This window comes from Uranotaenia lowii, chromosome 2, assembly GCF_029784155.1.
Source record: "Uranotaenia lowii strain MFRU-FL chromosome 2, ASM2978415v1, whole genome shotgun sequence".
NCBI classification, from domain to species: Eukaryota; Metazoa; Arthropoda; class Insecta; order Diptera; family Culicidae; genus Uranotaenia; species Uranotaenia lowii.
Genome location: NC_073692.1, coordinates 326,623,212 through 326,641,774, shown reverse-complemented (window position 1 = coordinate 326,641,774; position 18,563 = coordinate 326,623,212). Strand labels below are relative to the sequence as shown.

The following is an 18,563-nucleotide window of genomic DNA, read 5'->3' as shown; positions in this document are numbered from 1 at the left end:
TGACCATTATTTTCATAGAACATACTTGGTCTGTCAAAATTCCAAGTTCTTCAATATATTGGAATGATGATAAAGAGATTTTAAAAGTGCGCTTCGGGTCATATTGACCCGAACGGCATGGGAAGGCTAAACAACTACAGCTTTTTTTTTCGTGAATTTGTCCGCTGATTGACCCCATCGCAAACAGTTTTTTTTTTATTATTCATTTTTCCGTGATTTTGACCGCTGATTGACCAAGCTCAAGGCAAACACAATTTTTTGTTTTATAAACAATAGATAATCCGATAATAATATTTGGTATACATGTTTGTTTGACAACTTTTTATTAAATCATCTTTAAATGTTTTCCGCTTGTTCATCCGATTTAATTTCAGTCGATAAATAATCCTTATGTAGAACAATGCTCATTTTTTTCTTGAATACTGTAATTTTTTTTTACAGTGGTACCCTACGGGAGCCCAAATCAGCTATCGCAGAAATAGAAAAAAAGAGTGGATCAGCAATATCATTTTCGATACCCACTTGGCCAGCTATGTATCAGAGGTTAAGCCAAATAGTTGTAATAAAAAAAAAATAAATTTATTCTGCGTTTTGAGGGAAAAATAAAAACAAACATCGTTTTTGTCGGATGCCATTTTATCTGTTGTCCTTAGTAAGTGAGCTAAACGGGTCCCTAAGTTATCTGTTGCTGTATAATGAATCAATTGTGAAAAAAAGTGAACAGTTTGAAGGTTCTGTTGCGGAAAAAATATCAATTTTGTTGTGCACGACCATTGGTACACTTGATTTTTGAATGTTTCTATTGCCGCGCACGGAAAGTATTCTAGTATTTATCAGTAGTGAAACTTAGAGAACTTCTTCGGAATTTCACAAAGGTTACATAAGTTTCACAGGCAAGTTTTCCAATCAATGTTTTCCTTCACAAAACGGATGTTGATCAACGGAAGATTATCCAACGAAATCAAAATACAGCGCTCAGTACGACAAGGCGATCCTCTTTCTATGTTGCTTTTCGTCATCTACATACAGCCGTTACAGCCGTCATCGGGGATTTCAACGCTCAGGTCGGCCAGGAGGAGGAATTTAAACCGACAATTGGAAGGTTCAGTGCGCACCTGCTGACCAACGAAAACGGCCTCAGACTGATAGATTTCGCCGCCTCCAAACGAATGGCCGTACGTAGTACCTTTTTCCAGCACCGCCTCCCACACAAGTACACCTGGAGATCACCGTACCAAACGCAATCACAGATCGACCACGTTTTGATTGACAGCCGGCACTTCTCGGACATCATCGACGTCAGATCCTGTCGAGGCGCCAACATCGAGTCAGATCACTATCTGGTGATGGTGAAGATACGCCCAAAACTCACTGATCAGTTACCGCCAAAGTATTATACATCGAACAGCAGTTTCATAAACGCCTAAAAGTAGACGTTATTTAATTTTGATTTATTTTATTTAGTTCTTTCCCACGATTTTCATCCGCAGGATTCTTCCCTATTATATCTTATTTGTTTGTTGTTGAATTAGGAACTTTCCTACTGTATCTTATATCAATGCATTATTAACATAGTTTCAGAAAAATCGCTGTGTATCATATTTATATTGAACATCAAAGTTTACTACCAAAGATAAATTATATTCAATTCAAATTTCAATATCTTTAAAATCTTACAGCTTTACGTATTTTATTTCGTTTGCCAGCAAAATATAAAAATTTATTTCACAATATTTATCTTTCAGATCCTCCGACCATTGTTGAAATTGTTTTAAATTTAAATTATTTGCTCTTATTTTTCATCCTTATTAATGCCTATTTATATTCATCCATACCATTACTTCATGTATCAGAATGGTTAGAGACAACCATTGGCAACATAGAAATCGTTCTCCTGATCCACGCTTGGGATTATGGAATCTGAAAAGCACTGGTTGTAACGATAATTTTATATTTTATATATTTATCTATTTTTATTGATTTATTTTTTTATTAATATTTATTTTTGTTTATTTATATTTATATGTTTTATATATTTATTATATTATAACATTGACATTTTAACTATAAAATCGTAATTTTATACTGTAAATATATAGATAAATTTATGAATAAATTCCAAAGAAATTTACTCATTATCACCAAATAAACGATTATAAAATTAAATTGACCGAACATTATTTTTCAGTAACATCGCTATAACGAGCATCTCATCAGATTGTTTAAATAATAGTTATTCATATTCATTTCTTTATTTATTGTCGTTCTTTATTGTATCATATGCTGTAGTTCTATTGTAGTTTGAATATAAAATGGCAGTTATTGAAGCACGATGACGGTTTTTATTACCACATTGATTAATTTATAATATAAACTTATAATTTTTCAGCTAATTTAAGATAAGCTTTGAGCTTGAATTCCAAAAAAGAATATAAGTAAAAAAAAGCTTTTTTCAGGCTACCTAGTGGCATCTTGAGGTACATGTTTTAATTGTAATGATTATTTATAGGAAATGTAGGTACTTTGTTTATATATTTGTTTACATAAATATTTCATATTCATTTCTCTATATTAATATCCTCACAATATGCCACAATGGCCACATCAAAAGAAGGGATGTATTGCGCCCCCTCAAGATAGCACTCAAATATAAAATGCCTTTCAGAAAAAGTGGTAGACCAAGCTTTACCTGGAAAAACGCACATGAACAGGATTTCAGGAAATACAGGAATGTTGAATTTTCAGAATGGGAACAATTACTTACTAAGTGAAACAGATGCACAAACCACTATCAAGTAAATAATTAAGCAAGTAAAGTAATGTTCTGTATAAAATCAATTTTGCAGATGTCATATACAGTAAGGTTTTTTTTTACACTGATATACGTACCGCGTAAAAAAAAACCGTGTAAAAAAAAACCGTGTTAATTCCCGAAAACCGTGTAAAAAAAACCGTGTTAATTCCCGAAAACCGTGTAAAAAAAGACCATTCGAATTCTGCAGCTTTGAAGTTCTGACACTTAAGACCTGAGACCTGAGACTTGAGACATGAGACCAGGACTTGAAAATGTAGACTAGAGACATGAGACCTGTGACTTTAGACATGACACCTGAGACCTAAGTCCAGGGACCTGAGATCTGAGACATGAGACCTGAGACTTGAAGAATGAGACCAAAGACATGGGACATTAGACCTGAGACCTGAGACTAGAAACCTAAGACATAAAACACGAGACTTGAGACCTGAGACATGAGACCTGAGACTTGAGACTTAAGACATGACACCTGAGACCTGAGACCTGAGACATGAGACATGAGACAATGGGCATGAGACATGAGATATGAGACCTAAGGTATGAGACAAGAGCCATGAAAGCTTAGACCTGAGACATGAGACTTTAGACCTGAGACATGAGACTTTAGACCTGAGACAAGCTACTAGTGTTATTACCGCGAAAAATTATATAAGCTTCGATTACAACTTGCGACCCCTCTAGTGAAAGGGTTTGACTTGTAGGTGACGAAAAACAGTGTCGCGAAATCGCTAGTACAAGCTACTAGTGTTAGTACCGCGAGAAATTAGTTGAGCTCCGATTTCCACTTTCGACCGGTCAAGTGAAAGGATTTGACTTGTAGGTAACGAAAAATAGTGTCGCGAGTTCGCTAGTACAAGCTACTAGTGTTAGTACCGCGAGAAATTAGTTAAGCTCCGATTTAGACTTGCGACCCCTCTAGTGAAAGGGTTTGACTTGTAGATGACGAAAAATAGTGTCGCGATTTCGCTAGTACAAGCTACTAGTGTTAGTATCGCGAGAAATTAGTTAAGCTCCGATTTCAACTTTCGACCCGTCAAGTGAAAGGGATTGACTTCTTGGTGATATTGGTTACAGGGGGTAATCTTGAGAATCCGGGGAATTGAATAGTATTTAAAGTGTATTTTTTATATTTTGTATCACGTTTTGCTTTAATAACTGGCAAAATAAATCAAAACGTGCAAGCAGAAACTGCAGCACCCAGCTGAAAATTGAGTAAAATCATCATTCTAGAGATCTCTGAAGCTGTAAGCCCGTGCGTTTTTTTGATTGTTTGAAAACTTGAACAAGATGCTACAAATTTTCGAAAATTTTTATCAAACATCGCGTTCTTTGGAATTTGCATTTGTTGAACCCTCATGCTTTTTCTATAAAAACATTTATGGTTTAAAAAATATAAAATTTAATTCGAACAAAGCCAAAAACTAGTGCAATTGGTGCTTCATGCATTACGACATAACAAATAAAGTCTGCTTCATTTAATATTGGAACAAATTCTTTTGCTCATTGTGGCGCTCCTAGTGGACGGATTTGGAAACTTTTTACACCCACGTGTCGGGAAATTCATTACCTTTCACCATGTATTTATGTCATAACACCAAACGATAGCATTTTGTAAACAACCGCCATGGAAGCCGAACGGAGAGATCAAATTGTGCACAGTTTTCTTGGAAATCCATTGTGATAGAAGCTAGCTAAACAGCTTAAAATGCCCAGAAATACCGTATGGCGTGTTATCAAGCAGTACAAGGAAACATTGACGACGGCTCGGAAGCCGCATTCGAAGCGTCGGAGTGGAACTGTCGACCGGAAACTGCGTGGGAAAGTCATCAAGGCCGTCAAGAGGAATCCCAATCTTTCAGACCGCGATTTGGCCAATAAGTTCCAGACCGCTCACAGTACGGTGCGACGAATTCGTCTCCGGGAAGGAATAAGGTCATTCCGAGCCAGCAAACAGCCAAATCGGACGCTGAAGCAGAACAATGTGGCCAGAATCCGTGCTCGAAAGCTGTACGACCAAGTGCTGACCAAGTTCGACGGATGTATTCTGATGGACGATGAGACCTACGTGAAGGCGGACTTTGGGCAAATCCCAGGTCAAAAATTTTATTTGGCGACGGCTCGGGGGGATGTACCTGCAAAATTTAAGTTCGTGTTTGCGGATAAATTCGCCCGCAAGTACATGATTTGGCAGGGGATATGCAGTTGTGGACAGAAAACCAAAGTCTTTCTCACTGACAAGACAATGACATCAGAAGTCTACAAAAAAGAGTGCCTACAGAAACGGATTCTGCCGTTTATTCGTGCCCACGACCGTCCAGTAATGTTTCGGCCGGACCTCGCAAGCTGCCATTACAGCAAAACGGTTATGGAATGGTACGCAACGAACGGGGTCAGCGTAATACCGAAGGACCTCAACCCCCCAAACTGCTCCCAGTTCCGGCCGATAGAGAAATACTGGGCAATCACGAAGCGGAGGCTTAAGGCAAAGGGAAAACTTGTAAGGAACATGACTCAAATGAAGAACTGGTGGAATCAAATCGCCAAAACGGTGGACGAAAAGGGTGTGCGCCGCCTAATGTGCCGTATTACGGGAAAAGTACGAGAATTTCTTCGAAACAGCAATGAATAATTTTTTTAATTTTTTTTATGAAAGAGTAAAGAAAATGCTACATTAGTATGAAAATCAAATTATGAATTCGTTAATAAATGACTGAACTACACGCAATTGTTTGTGTTCCAATATTAAATGAAGCAGACTTTACATCACAACCAATAATTTTTCAGACTACCTCAATTTTATGTGCAATCATCTTTAAAACTTTTTTGTACAAACGGTATGATTATCTGCGGAAATAATGTTTTTGAAGTCCATTGAAGTTGAAAATTGTTGCATGATGCACCAGATGCACCAGACGGTATCTCTGTTTAAAAGACATACGTCGTCTATGCGGATTTAGGCTTTGTAGACTGAATTAATTACGTTGAAAATTTAAGATTAACATTTAACTCCAGTACCGAGATGGGAATCGAACCCATGCCATCAGTGGACCAGCGATTACCGTCTTACCACGCTAACCACTCGACCAGCGAGACGTATCTCACAACTAACATTGAGTTCTGTTTGCTTCAAACACTTTAACTTGATAGGTCGCAAATTGAAATCGGTAATGAAACTTCTTTCTACCGGTAATAACACTAGTAGCTTGTACTAGCGAACTCGCGACACTATTTTTCATCATCTACAAGTCAAACCCTTCCACTTGATCGGTCGAAAGTAGAAATCGGAGTTTAACTAATTTCTCGCTGTACTAACACTAGTAGCTTGTACTAGCGAAGTCGCGACACTATTTTTCATCACCTACAAGTCAAACCCTTTCACTTGACCGGTCGAAAGTTGAAATCGGAGCTTAACTAGTTTCTCGCTGTACTAACACTAGTAGCTTGTACTAGCGAAGTCGCGACACTATTTTTCATCACCTACAAGTCAAACCCTTCCACTTGATCGGTCGAAAGTAGAAATCGGAGCTTAACTAATTTCTCGCTGTACTATCACTAGTAGCTTGTACTAGCGAAGTCGCGACACTATTTTTCGTCACCTGCAAGTCAAACCCTTTCATTTGACCGGTCGAAAGTTGATATCGGAGCTTAACTAATTTTTCGCTGTACTAATCCTAGTAGCTTGTACTAGCGAAGTCGCGACACTATTTTTCGTCACCTACAAGTCAAACCCTTCCACTTGATCGGTCGAAAGTAGAAATCGGAGCTTAACTAATTTCTCGCTGTACTATCACTAGTAGCTTGTACTAGCGAAGTCGCGACACTATTTTTCGTCACCTACAAGTCAAACCCTTTCATTTGACCGGTCGAAAGTTGAAATCGGAGCTAAACTAATTTCTCGCTGTACTAACACTAGTAGCTTGTACTAGCGAAGTCGCGACACTATTTTTCGTCATCTACAAGTCAAACCCTTTCACTAGAGGGGTCGCAAGTATAAATCGGAGCTTAGCTAATTTCTCGCGGTATTTATCCTAGTAGCTTGTCTCCGGTCTCAGGTTCAAAGTCTCATGTCTCAGGTCTCAGGTCTCATGTTTCATGGCTCTTGTCTCATGCCTCAGGTCTCATGTCTTATGTCTCATGCCTCATGTCTCATGTCCCATGTCTCAAGTCTAAAGTCTCATGTTTCATGGCTCTTGTCTCATGCCTCAGGTCTCAGGTCTCAGGTCTTATGTCTCATGCTGAGGTCTCAAGTCTAATATCCCTTGTCTCAGCTTCCAGGTCTCAGGTCTCATATCTAATTTCTAATGTTTCATGTCTCAGGTCTCATGTCTCAGGTCTCATGTCTCAGGTCTCAGGTCTCAGGTCTCAGGTCTCAGGTCTCAGGTCTCAGGTCTCAAGTCTCAGGTCTCAGGTCCCAGGTCTTAGGTCTCATGTATCATGTTCTTAGTCTAAGAGATAAGATTTTCCCAACTTCAAAAAGATTCAAAGTGTTTTCCTTTGAAAAGGACTTAGAATATTTTCTCTCAAAAACCGTGCTAATTCGCGAAAACGGTGTAAAAAAAACCCTTGTTAATTCCCGAACACCGTGTAAAAAAAGCCGTGTAAAAAAAAACCGCGTAAAAAAAAACCGTGTAAAAAAAACCTAGGTGTATTCCAGAATAATGAACCGTCAAGCAAACGGAGCAGAAAATATGTTGATGTATTTAGCTTTCAACATTAACGTTACGCCGCCAATCACTAAAAAAATGGAAAATAAATTTAAAAAATGAGGATTTTTTTTCTTTTCATTTTTTTTTCTTATGAACCTATATAATATTATTTTTTTTATTATTATTATTGTTATTTATTTCATTATTCTTTTATTTTTATCTTTTTTTCTATTTTTATTTTTTTTTATTTTTTATTTTTATTTTTCATTTTTTTTCATTTTTATTTTATTTAATTCTTTTTTCAGCAAATACTTGTACAACAGATACTCGATTCCGAAGTTTCTAAGATAAAGAAAAATTCCCGGTCATTGTAGTGTTGGTTGACCAACATTTGATCTTTACAACCCAAGTTAATATTAATAAATGCCCTTGTTTTCAGATAAGCAGAACTGGCGAATCCAAATTATAGCATCTAAACTGAAATATAAACCTCTTTAAATTCCAGTTGAAGCTACGAAGAAATTGATTGATTAGCTGATATTACTATTCTATAACTAAAATAAAAGGTTTATTTTTCCATAATTGATCAACTATTTATTTCAGATCTCGATCGCTTTCATTCATAAAATTCAGCTAATCACCTTTCTTGTATCCTACAGATTATAAAATTATTTGTATTGATATTTGAATATCTTATTGTTTTGAGTGATGAATGAATCACTGTATTTTATCTTTTTCAGGAAACAATAAATGAACCTTATTAGTGTACCACATTCTTATCTCATATTATATTATAATATATTATATTATGTTATATTATATTATATTGTATTATATTTATATATTATATTGATTATATTTTATTTATAATATTATATTTTATTATATTATATTACATAAATGCACATTTAATTAGCGAAAAATGGGTTAGGGGCATCTGGGTATCTTTGTTTTGCAAAAGGAGCGGGTAGCAGTATGTGCTTGTTACCTGTTTCGAATACTTGGCGTTTCTTAATTTTTGTCAAGGGAATTTGGCATGGTTGAGAAAATGATCGTATTTGATTACTTTTTGTAAAAGAAGGACGCACTCTTTTTTCGGAAGCCTTGGCGGCGGGATTATAGTTTGCATGCTATCTTGGTTAGTCAACAACACGGTTATAGCTTTTCGAGACTTTTTCCCCTTTAACCCTGGATACCGTAAGTGCCTCTGCTTGCGATTCCATTCCCTTAAAAGTCTCATAGAGGGGTTATGACTGTGTTGCGTGGTAGCCAAGGTGGTCGCGTGGGTTATTTTCTTGGCCATAACTGCGGCGCTGCCGCAAACCCAAGGTGGATTTTCACATACACATACACATACATGGTGAAGATACGCCCAAAACTCTCCGTAGTGAACAACACACGCAACCGGCGCCCGCCTCGGCTAAATATCGCGTGACTGAAGCAACCTGAGGTCGCGGCAGACTACGCGCAATCCGTCGAAGCAGCGCTGCCGGCAGAGGGCGAGCTTGACGAATCCCCTCTCGAGGACTGTTGGGTTACCATCAAGACAGCCATCAACAGTGCTGCGGAGAACGTCATCGGTTATGTGGAGCGAACTCGACGGAACGACTGGTTCGACGATGAGTGTAGGAGGGTGATGGACGAAGAGAATGCCGCGCGGGCGGCAGTAGTGCAAAGAAGCACCCGTCGAAATGTGGAAAATCACCGACAGCGGAAGAGGCAGCGAGTCCGAATTTCAGGACAAAAAGCGCCGCCTGAAGGAGGAGGAGCTCGAGGAGCTGGAGCAGCTGCATCGTTCCTAAGAAACACGAAAGTTCTATCAGAAACTCAGCGCATCCCGCAAAGGCTTCGTGCCGCAAGCCGAAATGTGCCAGGATAAGGACGGCATCCTGACGGACAATCGTGAGGTGATCAAAAGGTGGAAGTAGCACTTCGATGAACACCTGAACGGTGCACATGCAGGAGATCAAGACGATGGGGGAAGGTACATCGCCGGCGTAGCCAACGACGTAGAGAAGCCACTCCCAACGAAGAGTGAGGTTAAGGAAGCCATTCGCCAGCTGAATAGAAACAAGTCAGCTGGGAAGGATGGCATCGCAGCTGAACTCATCAAAATGGGCCCGGACAATTTGGCCGATTGCCTACACCGGTCCGGATAGTCCGGATCTGGGACATAGAACAGCTACCGGATGAGTGGAAGGAGGGGGTAATATGCCCCATCTACAAGAAGGGCGACAAATTGGACTGTGAGAACTACCGAGCAATCACTGTCCTCAATGCCGCCTACAAATTGTTGTCCCGAATCCTACTCCGCCGCCTAACGCCACAAGCAAACAGATTCGTGGGAAGTCATCATGGAGGGACGGCTTCATGGAGGGACGGTCAACGACGGACCAGATATTCACATTACGGCAAATCCTCCAAAAATGCCGGGAACATTAAGTCCCTACGCACGCATTCATCGACTTCAAAGCCGTATACGACACGATCGACCGTAACGAGCTATGGAAAATCATGGACGAGAACGGCTTTTCCGGGAAGCTGATCAGACTGATCAAGGCGACGATGGATGGAACGCAGTGCTGTGTGCGAATTTCGGGTGAATTGTCGAGATCATTCGAATCGCGCAGGGGGCTTCGACAAGGTGATGGTCTATCCTGCATGATGTTCAACATGCTTGTCCAACACCTCGCAAACAGAACAGAGCAGAGAACGAATTACACTTTTATCATTTCGGTTCCCGAGTGCACTGCTCAGCCGATCAACGTTCACTTATCTTTTTGCCGAGTGCGCCCGAATGCGGTTGCTCTGACGGTCGGGTGGACGTCGCTCGCTCTAAAGAAAAGAGAAGGAGCTGGCTAGAAAATTGTGCTCTAGCGACGCTGCTGAGTAGCTCAGTGTATCAAGCCAGAAAGATTTCAATGCAGGAATGTTTTCTTCAGAAAAGCCGTTATGCAGAGCGGAACAGAGCATCAGTCGAAGAGGTCCAATGTAGGTTTAGGTATGAACTATTTTTGTAGGTAGCCGGGTAGGGCACTTCCTGGCAAGTTATTTGAAAAACATGGGGAATACCGGGTCAATAATCTGAAATTTTCCATTCCAAAAACTGAGCAATATCCGTCAAAATCTGAGGAAATTCCAGACATTTATCTAGTGAAGAAAAACGACTTAAATTTTTTTGTCGCAACACATCAGCAGTGTTAAATTTAAGTTTAAAGCATACGAAGGAAAGTTTTGGTTTGATTTTTTATGAAACAAACTTTCACAAATCCAATTTTCAACAAACAATTTTAAACTGAATTCGATTTTCTTGTTTCATTTTCCAAATAATCAGGGCAAAATCCAAGTAGTTTTTTCACAATATCCGGGCATCCGCTAATTGCTGTATACTTAGGTTTATGTACTTTAAAATCGTACGTGGGTAGCATTAATTTACAAAAGCAGCGATTCGCAAAGTAACATTTACTAAAATTATCCAAAAATCTTTGTCTATTAAACAAACCGTAATTATGCAGGGATCTGGAACAAATTTTAGTAATAAAATGCAAAACTTTCACAAATCTTAAAAATTTAGGATTTATCTTCCTTTACCGCTACGTTTTTGATATTTTTCGACCGAAGAAAGCTTTCGTAGCTAATCATTGATCCTGGTGCAGAACATCAATCTAGAGGAACTCGCTTAGGAATGACCAGATAGGTGTTTTATAAAATTTAAAGTCGAGAGATTCAAAAATAGCGCGATAATAACAATAACTTTTAGAAAAGCATTTTTCAAGTATTTTTTTTAATTTAACCGTATCTCCTTGGGTAAAGATTGTAGAACTTTGACATGTTAAAAAAATTTGTGTATTTTATTGAGATAAATAACTTTGTAGAAAAAACTTAAGCTCTAAAATGCTTAACAAGAAAGTTATGATTTATATCACGCTATCGGTGGACCTCTAAACTTTATTTTTCATATCAAAATATGCGCTATATTATACAGAGCAATGTTGTCGAAGACACCAGCATTCTATCTTGACTACCATTGGTGTTATTAATTTAGTTCCGTTAGATTTATGTTCTGCATTGTAAATTCCGACGCACTTCGAAACATCGATCCAGACGCAACCGATGAAGACAAACCGAGTTTTCTGGTAAGCGTCTCTTTCGCCCGAGTGCGAACGAATTTATCTGCACTGAGAACGCACTTCATCAGTTTGCTTGCTTCTCTGGCCCACACTTGGGTGGACGCTTGGTCGCTCTGGAGGTAACTGAGAATTTTTACAGATTCTCCGTTTGGGAAGAGCACAGCGAAAAAAATACACGCTCTTACTCTGAACGGGCTAATCTGAGGAGCGATGCCAAGCATGATGTTCAATGTGGCGTTAGAAGGTGTTATTCGACGAGCGGTAGGCGAAATGCGGGTCACGATTTTCAACAGATCCAGCCAACTTATCTGCTTTGTCGATGACATTGATATAGCCGGCAGATCATCTGCGGCGGTGGAGGAGATCTACCGCAAACTGAAACATGAAGCAGGAAGGATTGGGTTGATGATTAATACGTCCAAGACGAATTACATGCTGGCCTGCGGATCTGAGACCGACCGAACCCGCTTGTCCAGTAATAACAAGGTCACGATCGACGGCGACCAGCTGGAGATAGTCAAAGACTTTGTCTATCTCGGCTCACTGGTGACCGCAGACAATGACACCAGCCGTGAGATCCGGCGGCGAATTATCAGCGGAAGTCGTGCCTACTATGGACTCCACAAGCAACTGCGGTCGAGAAGACTTGGCCCTCGCACGAAGTGTAACCTGTATATGACGCTCATTATGTAAATAAAAATAAAAATAATAACCAATTTCAAATTCTTGTCCTTGACACTTCGGGAGAAATAAACTTTGTATTCGTCATTATTCAATTTGTTGTGGCTCCAGAGAGGTTTAACTTTCCATGGTATTTGAATATGAAAACGATATTCCTTGTCAGTCAACTTTCAAAAACTTCATAAATAAAAATTTAGGATTTCAGAATCTCAAACCCGTTATTCAAAATCTGACGAATATGTACTTGTACTCAATTTTCTGATATAACTTTCCAGATCACGTTGTTCAAAATAAATAAAACCGAATTTATAAATTTTATTTTATTTTTTTTCAAATTCCTTAGATAAAGAATTGATAAATTTCGATATTGCCATATTTTATCGTCTGGCGTAATTGTTCTCGGTAAATATTATGACTCACAAAAATAAACAGCATATCGGTACGCAGAAAGTTCACCAGTTTCGAATTTCTTTTGAATCTGAAACAACCACGCACCTCCACCAGAAAAAAGACTGGGAAGCACAGCTTGGATTATGTATCTCGGGCAGCCAAACCGGAACCGGCGCTAGTTAAGAACAAACAGATTTCCCTTTCATTACTTAGCTTTGGGTTACTGTTGTATGCCGGGCGCTTAGCTGGGCGGGCTGAATTTCAAACTTCATAATTCAGATTTTTATATTTTTAATTCAAATCAGAATTCTGATTTTAAGATGTGTATATCAATTTTAAATTCTTTTTATGATTTCTGAATCTGAATTCTGAATCCGAGTTTTGTTTTTAAATTTCGAAACTTAATTATGAGTTTTAATTCTACTCTGAATTCAGGTTTTAAAGTAAACCGACATCAGGAATAGCAACACTGACCCCGTGGGAGGATAGCTCTTGCTAGTTTCATGATCGGGGTTTTCCAAATCAAAAGCGGTCGAGAGGAAACACGTAAACAAAACGCATTATGGCTAATTTGTATTTATCCAAATTTCCAAAAATAATCGTTCGAATCCAGTCAACACTCGGATGGGGGAAAAATATCTACTCCGGCCCAAGATGATCGAGAGTTGATCGGGAAAATTTTCCCACCAGATCAGTTTGCAATTTTCCGCTACTCGAAGAAGCTGTCCCGACAGTGTTGTTTCGCTACAGAAGTTTCAGAAGAGCGTGTCAAAATTTTTTGATTTGTTTGCATTCTGGAAGAGTGGTTTCGGTTGTAAGTTTTTGATTTGTGTTGTTCAATGGTTGTATGAAAGTGTTTGGGTGATTTACTATCGATTGATGCCTCATAGTTTGTTTATGATAGGCAACAAACATATTTTGCTCGGTATTGATATTCGGTGCTTTATCTGAGGGTATCGTAAATCTTATTTGGAATTAATCTACTACTGTTATGCGCATCAGTTAGGTGTAACGATATTTGATGACATGTGTGTTTTTTTCTTGAATTTCATGGAAAGGTTGTTTTTTTTTCATTCTAATACAGTTGATTCATCAATAATTGAAGCAACCACTCGTATTTACAAGTTTTTTCTAAGGTGAGTTTTCCAAAAAAAAAAATTACTTTAATTGGATGCAGTGGTGTGAAACAGAGAGAACATCTTTAGAAAAAAGTAGTCATTATTTCAGCTTTAGGGAATTCGAAAGATAATTCTATTGGTTTGTTCATTTCAAATTGTTTCAAATATTTTAAAACAAACCTTTGAAGCAGTTCCAGAATTTATAGAAAAATCTTAATGTTCGTGGCTCCAGAGAGTTGAATTTTGCAGCTACTTCTGAATCCCCATTTGCTGACTTTCATCTTTTACAATTCGAAGAAAAACTGGAATCTCTCCACAAAATATCTGAACATACGCAAAGCAACATCTTTATCGAGTTTTATTTTTCATTCATCTGATTTATTATCTCCGATTGGGATAAACAGTTGCTCCGAACCGGCTTCCAGGCAAAGGAGAAATAAAAATTAATCGTTCCCAAATTTTCGGCGAAATCGAATACGAAATGGTTCGCGTCAAAAAACGGGAAGGGATCATAATTTTTGCGAATGCATTCGTTCGGCATTAATAGACCAAGCGCATGACTTAATCGAATATATCGATACTTTGGTTGGGGTTTTGATTCAGAGATAATTAGCGGTGCTGTTGATGGGTATAAGTATCCAAATGTTTTCAATTATTCAAGAGGTTGTTGGAGAATTTTCAATTAATTGATCTGCAGCATTCCCTTACTCGATAACACAGTTTTCAGAAACTTATTATTTATGTTTGTACCACAAAAAGATGAACAGGGTAGTTTCAAACAGAAGTCAAAATGAAAAAAAAGTTTCGTGGAGTGTCTAAGCTAATATTTATTTTCTACTAATCATCACACTTCTGTGATGATATTTCGGCTGCTAGAGAATCTTTTTCTTGGAATTAGGCAAGTTTGGGATTTGGGAGGGCTCTATAAACTCCATTCATTTATTTTATAGTGGCTCCAGAGACATTTAATTTTTCAGAAGATATGAATATGAACACAAGTTTGTACTGTTCGAGTACGAAACTGAGTTTTCACGAAACAGAACTACCATTGAATCGAAAACCACATCCTAAATTATCGAGTAGTTTTGTCACTAACCAATTTTTACGAATCTTATATGCGCTAGGCGAGAAAAAATAAAGAAAAAAACGCTATCAAACCAATTATGTACTTCATATTAATAGATTACATAGTACTTTTATCGAAACTTAACAAGACAGAATTACATATTTCGGTAATGCAAGCATGAATTCGGAAAAATTTAAAATTCTTGATTGCAAATGACTTAAAATTCACGCATGTCGGGCTCCGGTGTTATTCTAGAAAAATTAGATCGACAATCGACTTTTTGCCTAACGCGGAGGTATCGGAAAAAATCTCATCGTCTCCTATCATATTGATAGGTAGATCCTCACTTCATGAAAAAATCGCAGTACTCGAAAATGAATAACAGTCTAAATAGAATGAAGATACATTATTTGGATATATAACAACCTTCACAATTTCTGCATCATTCATCACATCAAACGTCTTCTTCTTGAAAAGTGTTTATCTGTTCCATCATTATTGTTTAATCGATATAAGCCGTCCCTTGATAACCACTATACCAGGATATTTTCATCGTCGTCGAAATCTGCCTTGCTGTAAAGTAATTTCCCTAATTTTTAAATGGACGACGCTGGAACTGCATCGAGCTGCATTAGACCGCTGCAACTTTGTATGGAAATTTTAAATTCCTAAATATTTACACCTCTTATAACTTTTTGGTTGTTTCTGCTGCCCGAAATAGCAAAAAAAATTTGGAAGCGATCCATGCAGTCCATCCATTGTCTCCATGGATATTTGTATGGAAAAACAAAATTTTTTATTCAAAAATCGCCAGACGTGTACTAAAAGTTCCGAATAATATAACTTTGGATGAAAAATATTTCTCGATTCTTGCATTACAATTCATGTGAACAAAGCAAAAATCTAACTTGTACCCCATAAAAGTTATTCGATGTTGTACAAAAAAAAATTTCAAACATTTTTTTTTAATTTCAGCATGTTTGACTGCTTATTTGAAAGCTGTGTAACCGTGGGTGAGGATAAAAAATCTCAAAAAATCTCCTTTTCATAGCCAGGGAATTTATTGATCTATAGAACCTTTGCAAAAACATTCAATTAAATTATTAAATGCTCTAGCAGGCAAAGTCTGCCATTTTAAATACTTTTCAACGGATTCAGATTATTATTTTGAAATGGATATAACTTTTTTGATGAACTGCTAAGCTGCTTGTCATGTAAGTAAAAAATAAAGTTTAAGTAAAGTCAATTCTAAAAATCAAAGACCAACTTTATTTCAAGCTTATTTGAATTGTTTTGATGATTTAATGTGAATGAATGAATCAACCAAATCATCTCCAATTTTACACTGATGCTTGGTGACCCAAAAGACAACAAAAAACATACGAGAGCAAAAAGTTATTTTTTGCAGCGGTCTATCTGCATCCCATGCCTCAGCTATCTGAAACAATTCAACTTATTTAATGTTAACATGCTTAAAACTGTCATAAAATTCTCCAGGACGATCCAGAAAACTTCGCATCAGCTACTACCGATAACTAGATTTTTCTTCGGCTGCATTGCTTCAGGTATTTGAAAGCAACAAAATGTTGAAATTGAACCATCGTTAGTTTGGGGATCTTCAGCTTTACAATGGGTTGAACAGTTGTTCAATACTAAGGCTATGATCATTTATAATCCGGGCAGTTACAAATGTGTGTATTTTAAAAACTATTCATTTGATCGAAAAACTTTCTACTGATGAAATGGGAGATTTAATATGAAATTTGATGTAAAAATAAAAAAAAGATTATCTCTGATTACAAGAAATACTCTTACTTTAACGCAAAATTCACCTGGAAAAACCATTTATAATCTGGTTGGAACCTTTTCCTGAGTAGGCAACTCGAAGAATTTGACCTCTAAAATTCGGTTCTAACATAAATTTCCTGGTCTATCAGAACACATCTGTCACATTGCGTGAAAACCGGATGCACAAATCGCGATCTACGGAACTGCTCACTATTAGTTATTTACATAGAGTCTACTAGTCAGACAACACTTTTTGCCTACCGAAAACGGATTTACTGCATAGTTGAGGGTAGAGGGATTTTTTGTAACATCTTTATTTGAAACGAAAGGGTTAAGGGTTAAGGGGTCTGCATTCAGTTATCCCCAATAACCATAGACTTTTAACCATAGTTGAGATCAACGGTTCCACTCCGATGCTTGGTTTGAACTTCGTGGGCATTCTAGAGTGCATCCTTATACTTCTTAACCATTTGGAAAAAAAAACAGAAGAAATCAACTTTTCATGAGTTTTCAAGTCGACAATGAAGAATTTTCAAGGCAATTGTGCAAAATTATTCATACCATGTCTTTTTGCATCGTAAATATCTCAAACACACGTGAACTTAAAATTCTGAAATAAATAGACAAGCCAGTCCTTCTCATAACCAGCACAGCGCGGCTAAATTTGCATATCCGAGCTCTAGTAACGTAGCTATCGCCGAAATGAAATGCCCGAAAACTAAATAATCATAGCCTTAGAACATTTTCTACAAAAGCGTTGATCTCGGGAACAAACACTTTCAAAAATTAATCTTTAAATAACTTACGAGTCATTCATGCGTTTTGTACATTTTATCGAAATAATTATTTCGTTGAGGAACTCAAATTGCAATAGATCGCAGACTTATATTATTGATTGTTTCAAGCTTTTAAACAATGTCAGGAAGTTTTTATTTTCCATTTTTTTTAAATAATTGAATTTATTTTTTATGGAAAACAGTTACGAATAAGCGCACATGCAATCTTCCCGCAAAATAATGGCAGGGATTTCAATTTTTTTTAAATCCATTCTTTAACAAAATACATATTGCTGTTTCCTCATGAGCTTAATTTCAACATTTTCAATGGGGGTGGGTGGGAAGTATTAGAGAAACGTTAGATATCAAAGAAAAAAAGAACATAAGCCGTCAATATTATAAATTTCTCGAAAAAGATACAACAGTTCACCGGCAGGGATTTGAACCAGCAATTTCCATTTTAGTACAACGGCGCGTTAGCCAATTACACCACGGTGGCTTCAGAATGCGTACTTGTCGAGTTCCGTCGGTCGACCCCTGGATCTTTTATCGATATTCCATGCATATCTCGCATGTGTTCTTTGCTCACTATTAATCTCTCTGTTGTTTCTCTATCACCACCCTTCGACTCGGAATTTTAGCCGAGCGAATACATGGAGCCGTAAATATCGGCTTATGTTCTCTGTTTCTTTGATATCTCATGTTTCTTTAATACTTCCCATTACCTTTGAAAATGTGTTCATTTTCAAGTACGAAGATGTACCAAGGCAAATTCAAAACATTAGCTTCAATTCCAAATTTCAATGTAGGTAAAACCTTGAATTGGGTTCGAGATTGCAAGAATCAGGTCTGATCAGCAAAATTTCGATCAATTTATTTTACTTTTGAAAATGAGATTTATTTTCATTTATGGTTAAAATCCCGAAAAGTCCCAGAGGGAGACCCAAAAATGGAGTTGAATTCCACCACCACCAAATTTCACAAGGTAAAACATTTAGTAACTCCTAGAGGAAAAATAGTGACCTAAAATTTGTGTTGTGTTTATTCATTCCATGAAGTGAGAGGAATGTGAAAAGTTTTTCAAACTCAATCCGAAAATATTTATAGAGGATGTGTTACAAAATCAAATTTTTCTGACTGGTTCGTCTAGTTG

At 37.5% G+C, this 18,563-nt stretch overlaps 1 protein-coding gene across 1 annotated transcript in view; it reads left to right on the top strand.

The window, feature by feature from the left end:
- The first annotated feature begins 13,376 nt into the window (after nucleotides 1–13,376).
- The window catches only part of LOC129749227 (neuropeptide Y receptor type 2-like), a 28,040-nt gene continuing 22,853 nt past the window's right edge, over nucleotides 13,377–18,563 (top strand). Inside the window, exon 1 of the mRNA XM_055744166.1 lies at nucleotides 13,377–13,476. The gene's annotated coding sequence lies outside the window, so the exon portion shown is untranslated. The remainder of the gene's footprint in view (nucleotides 13,477–18,563) is intronic.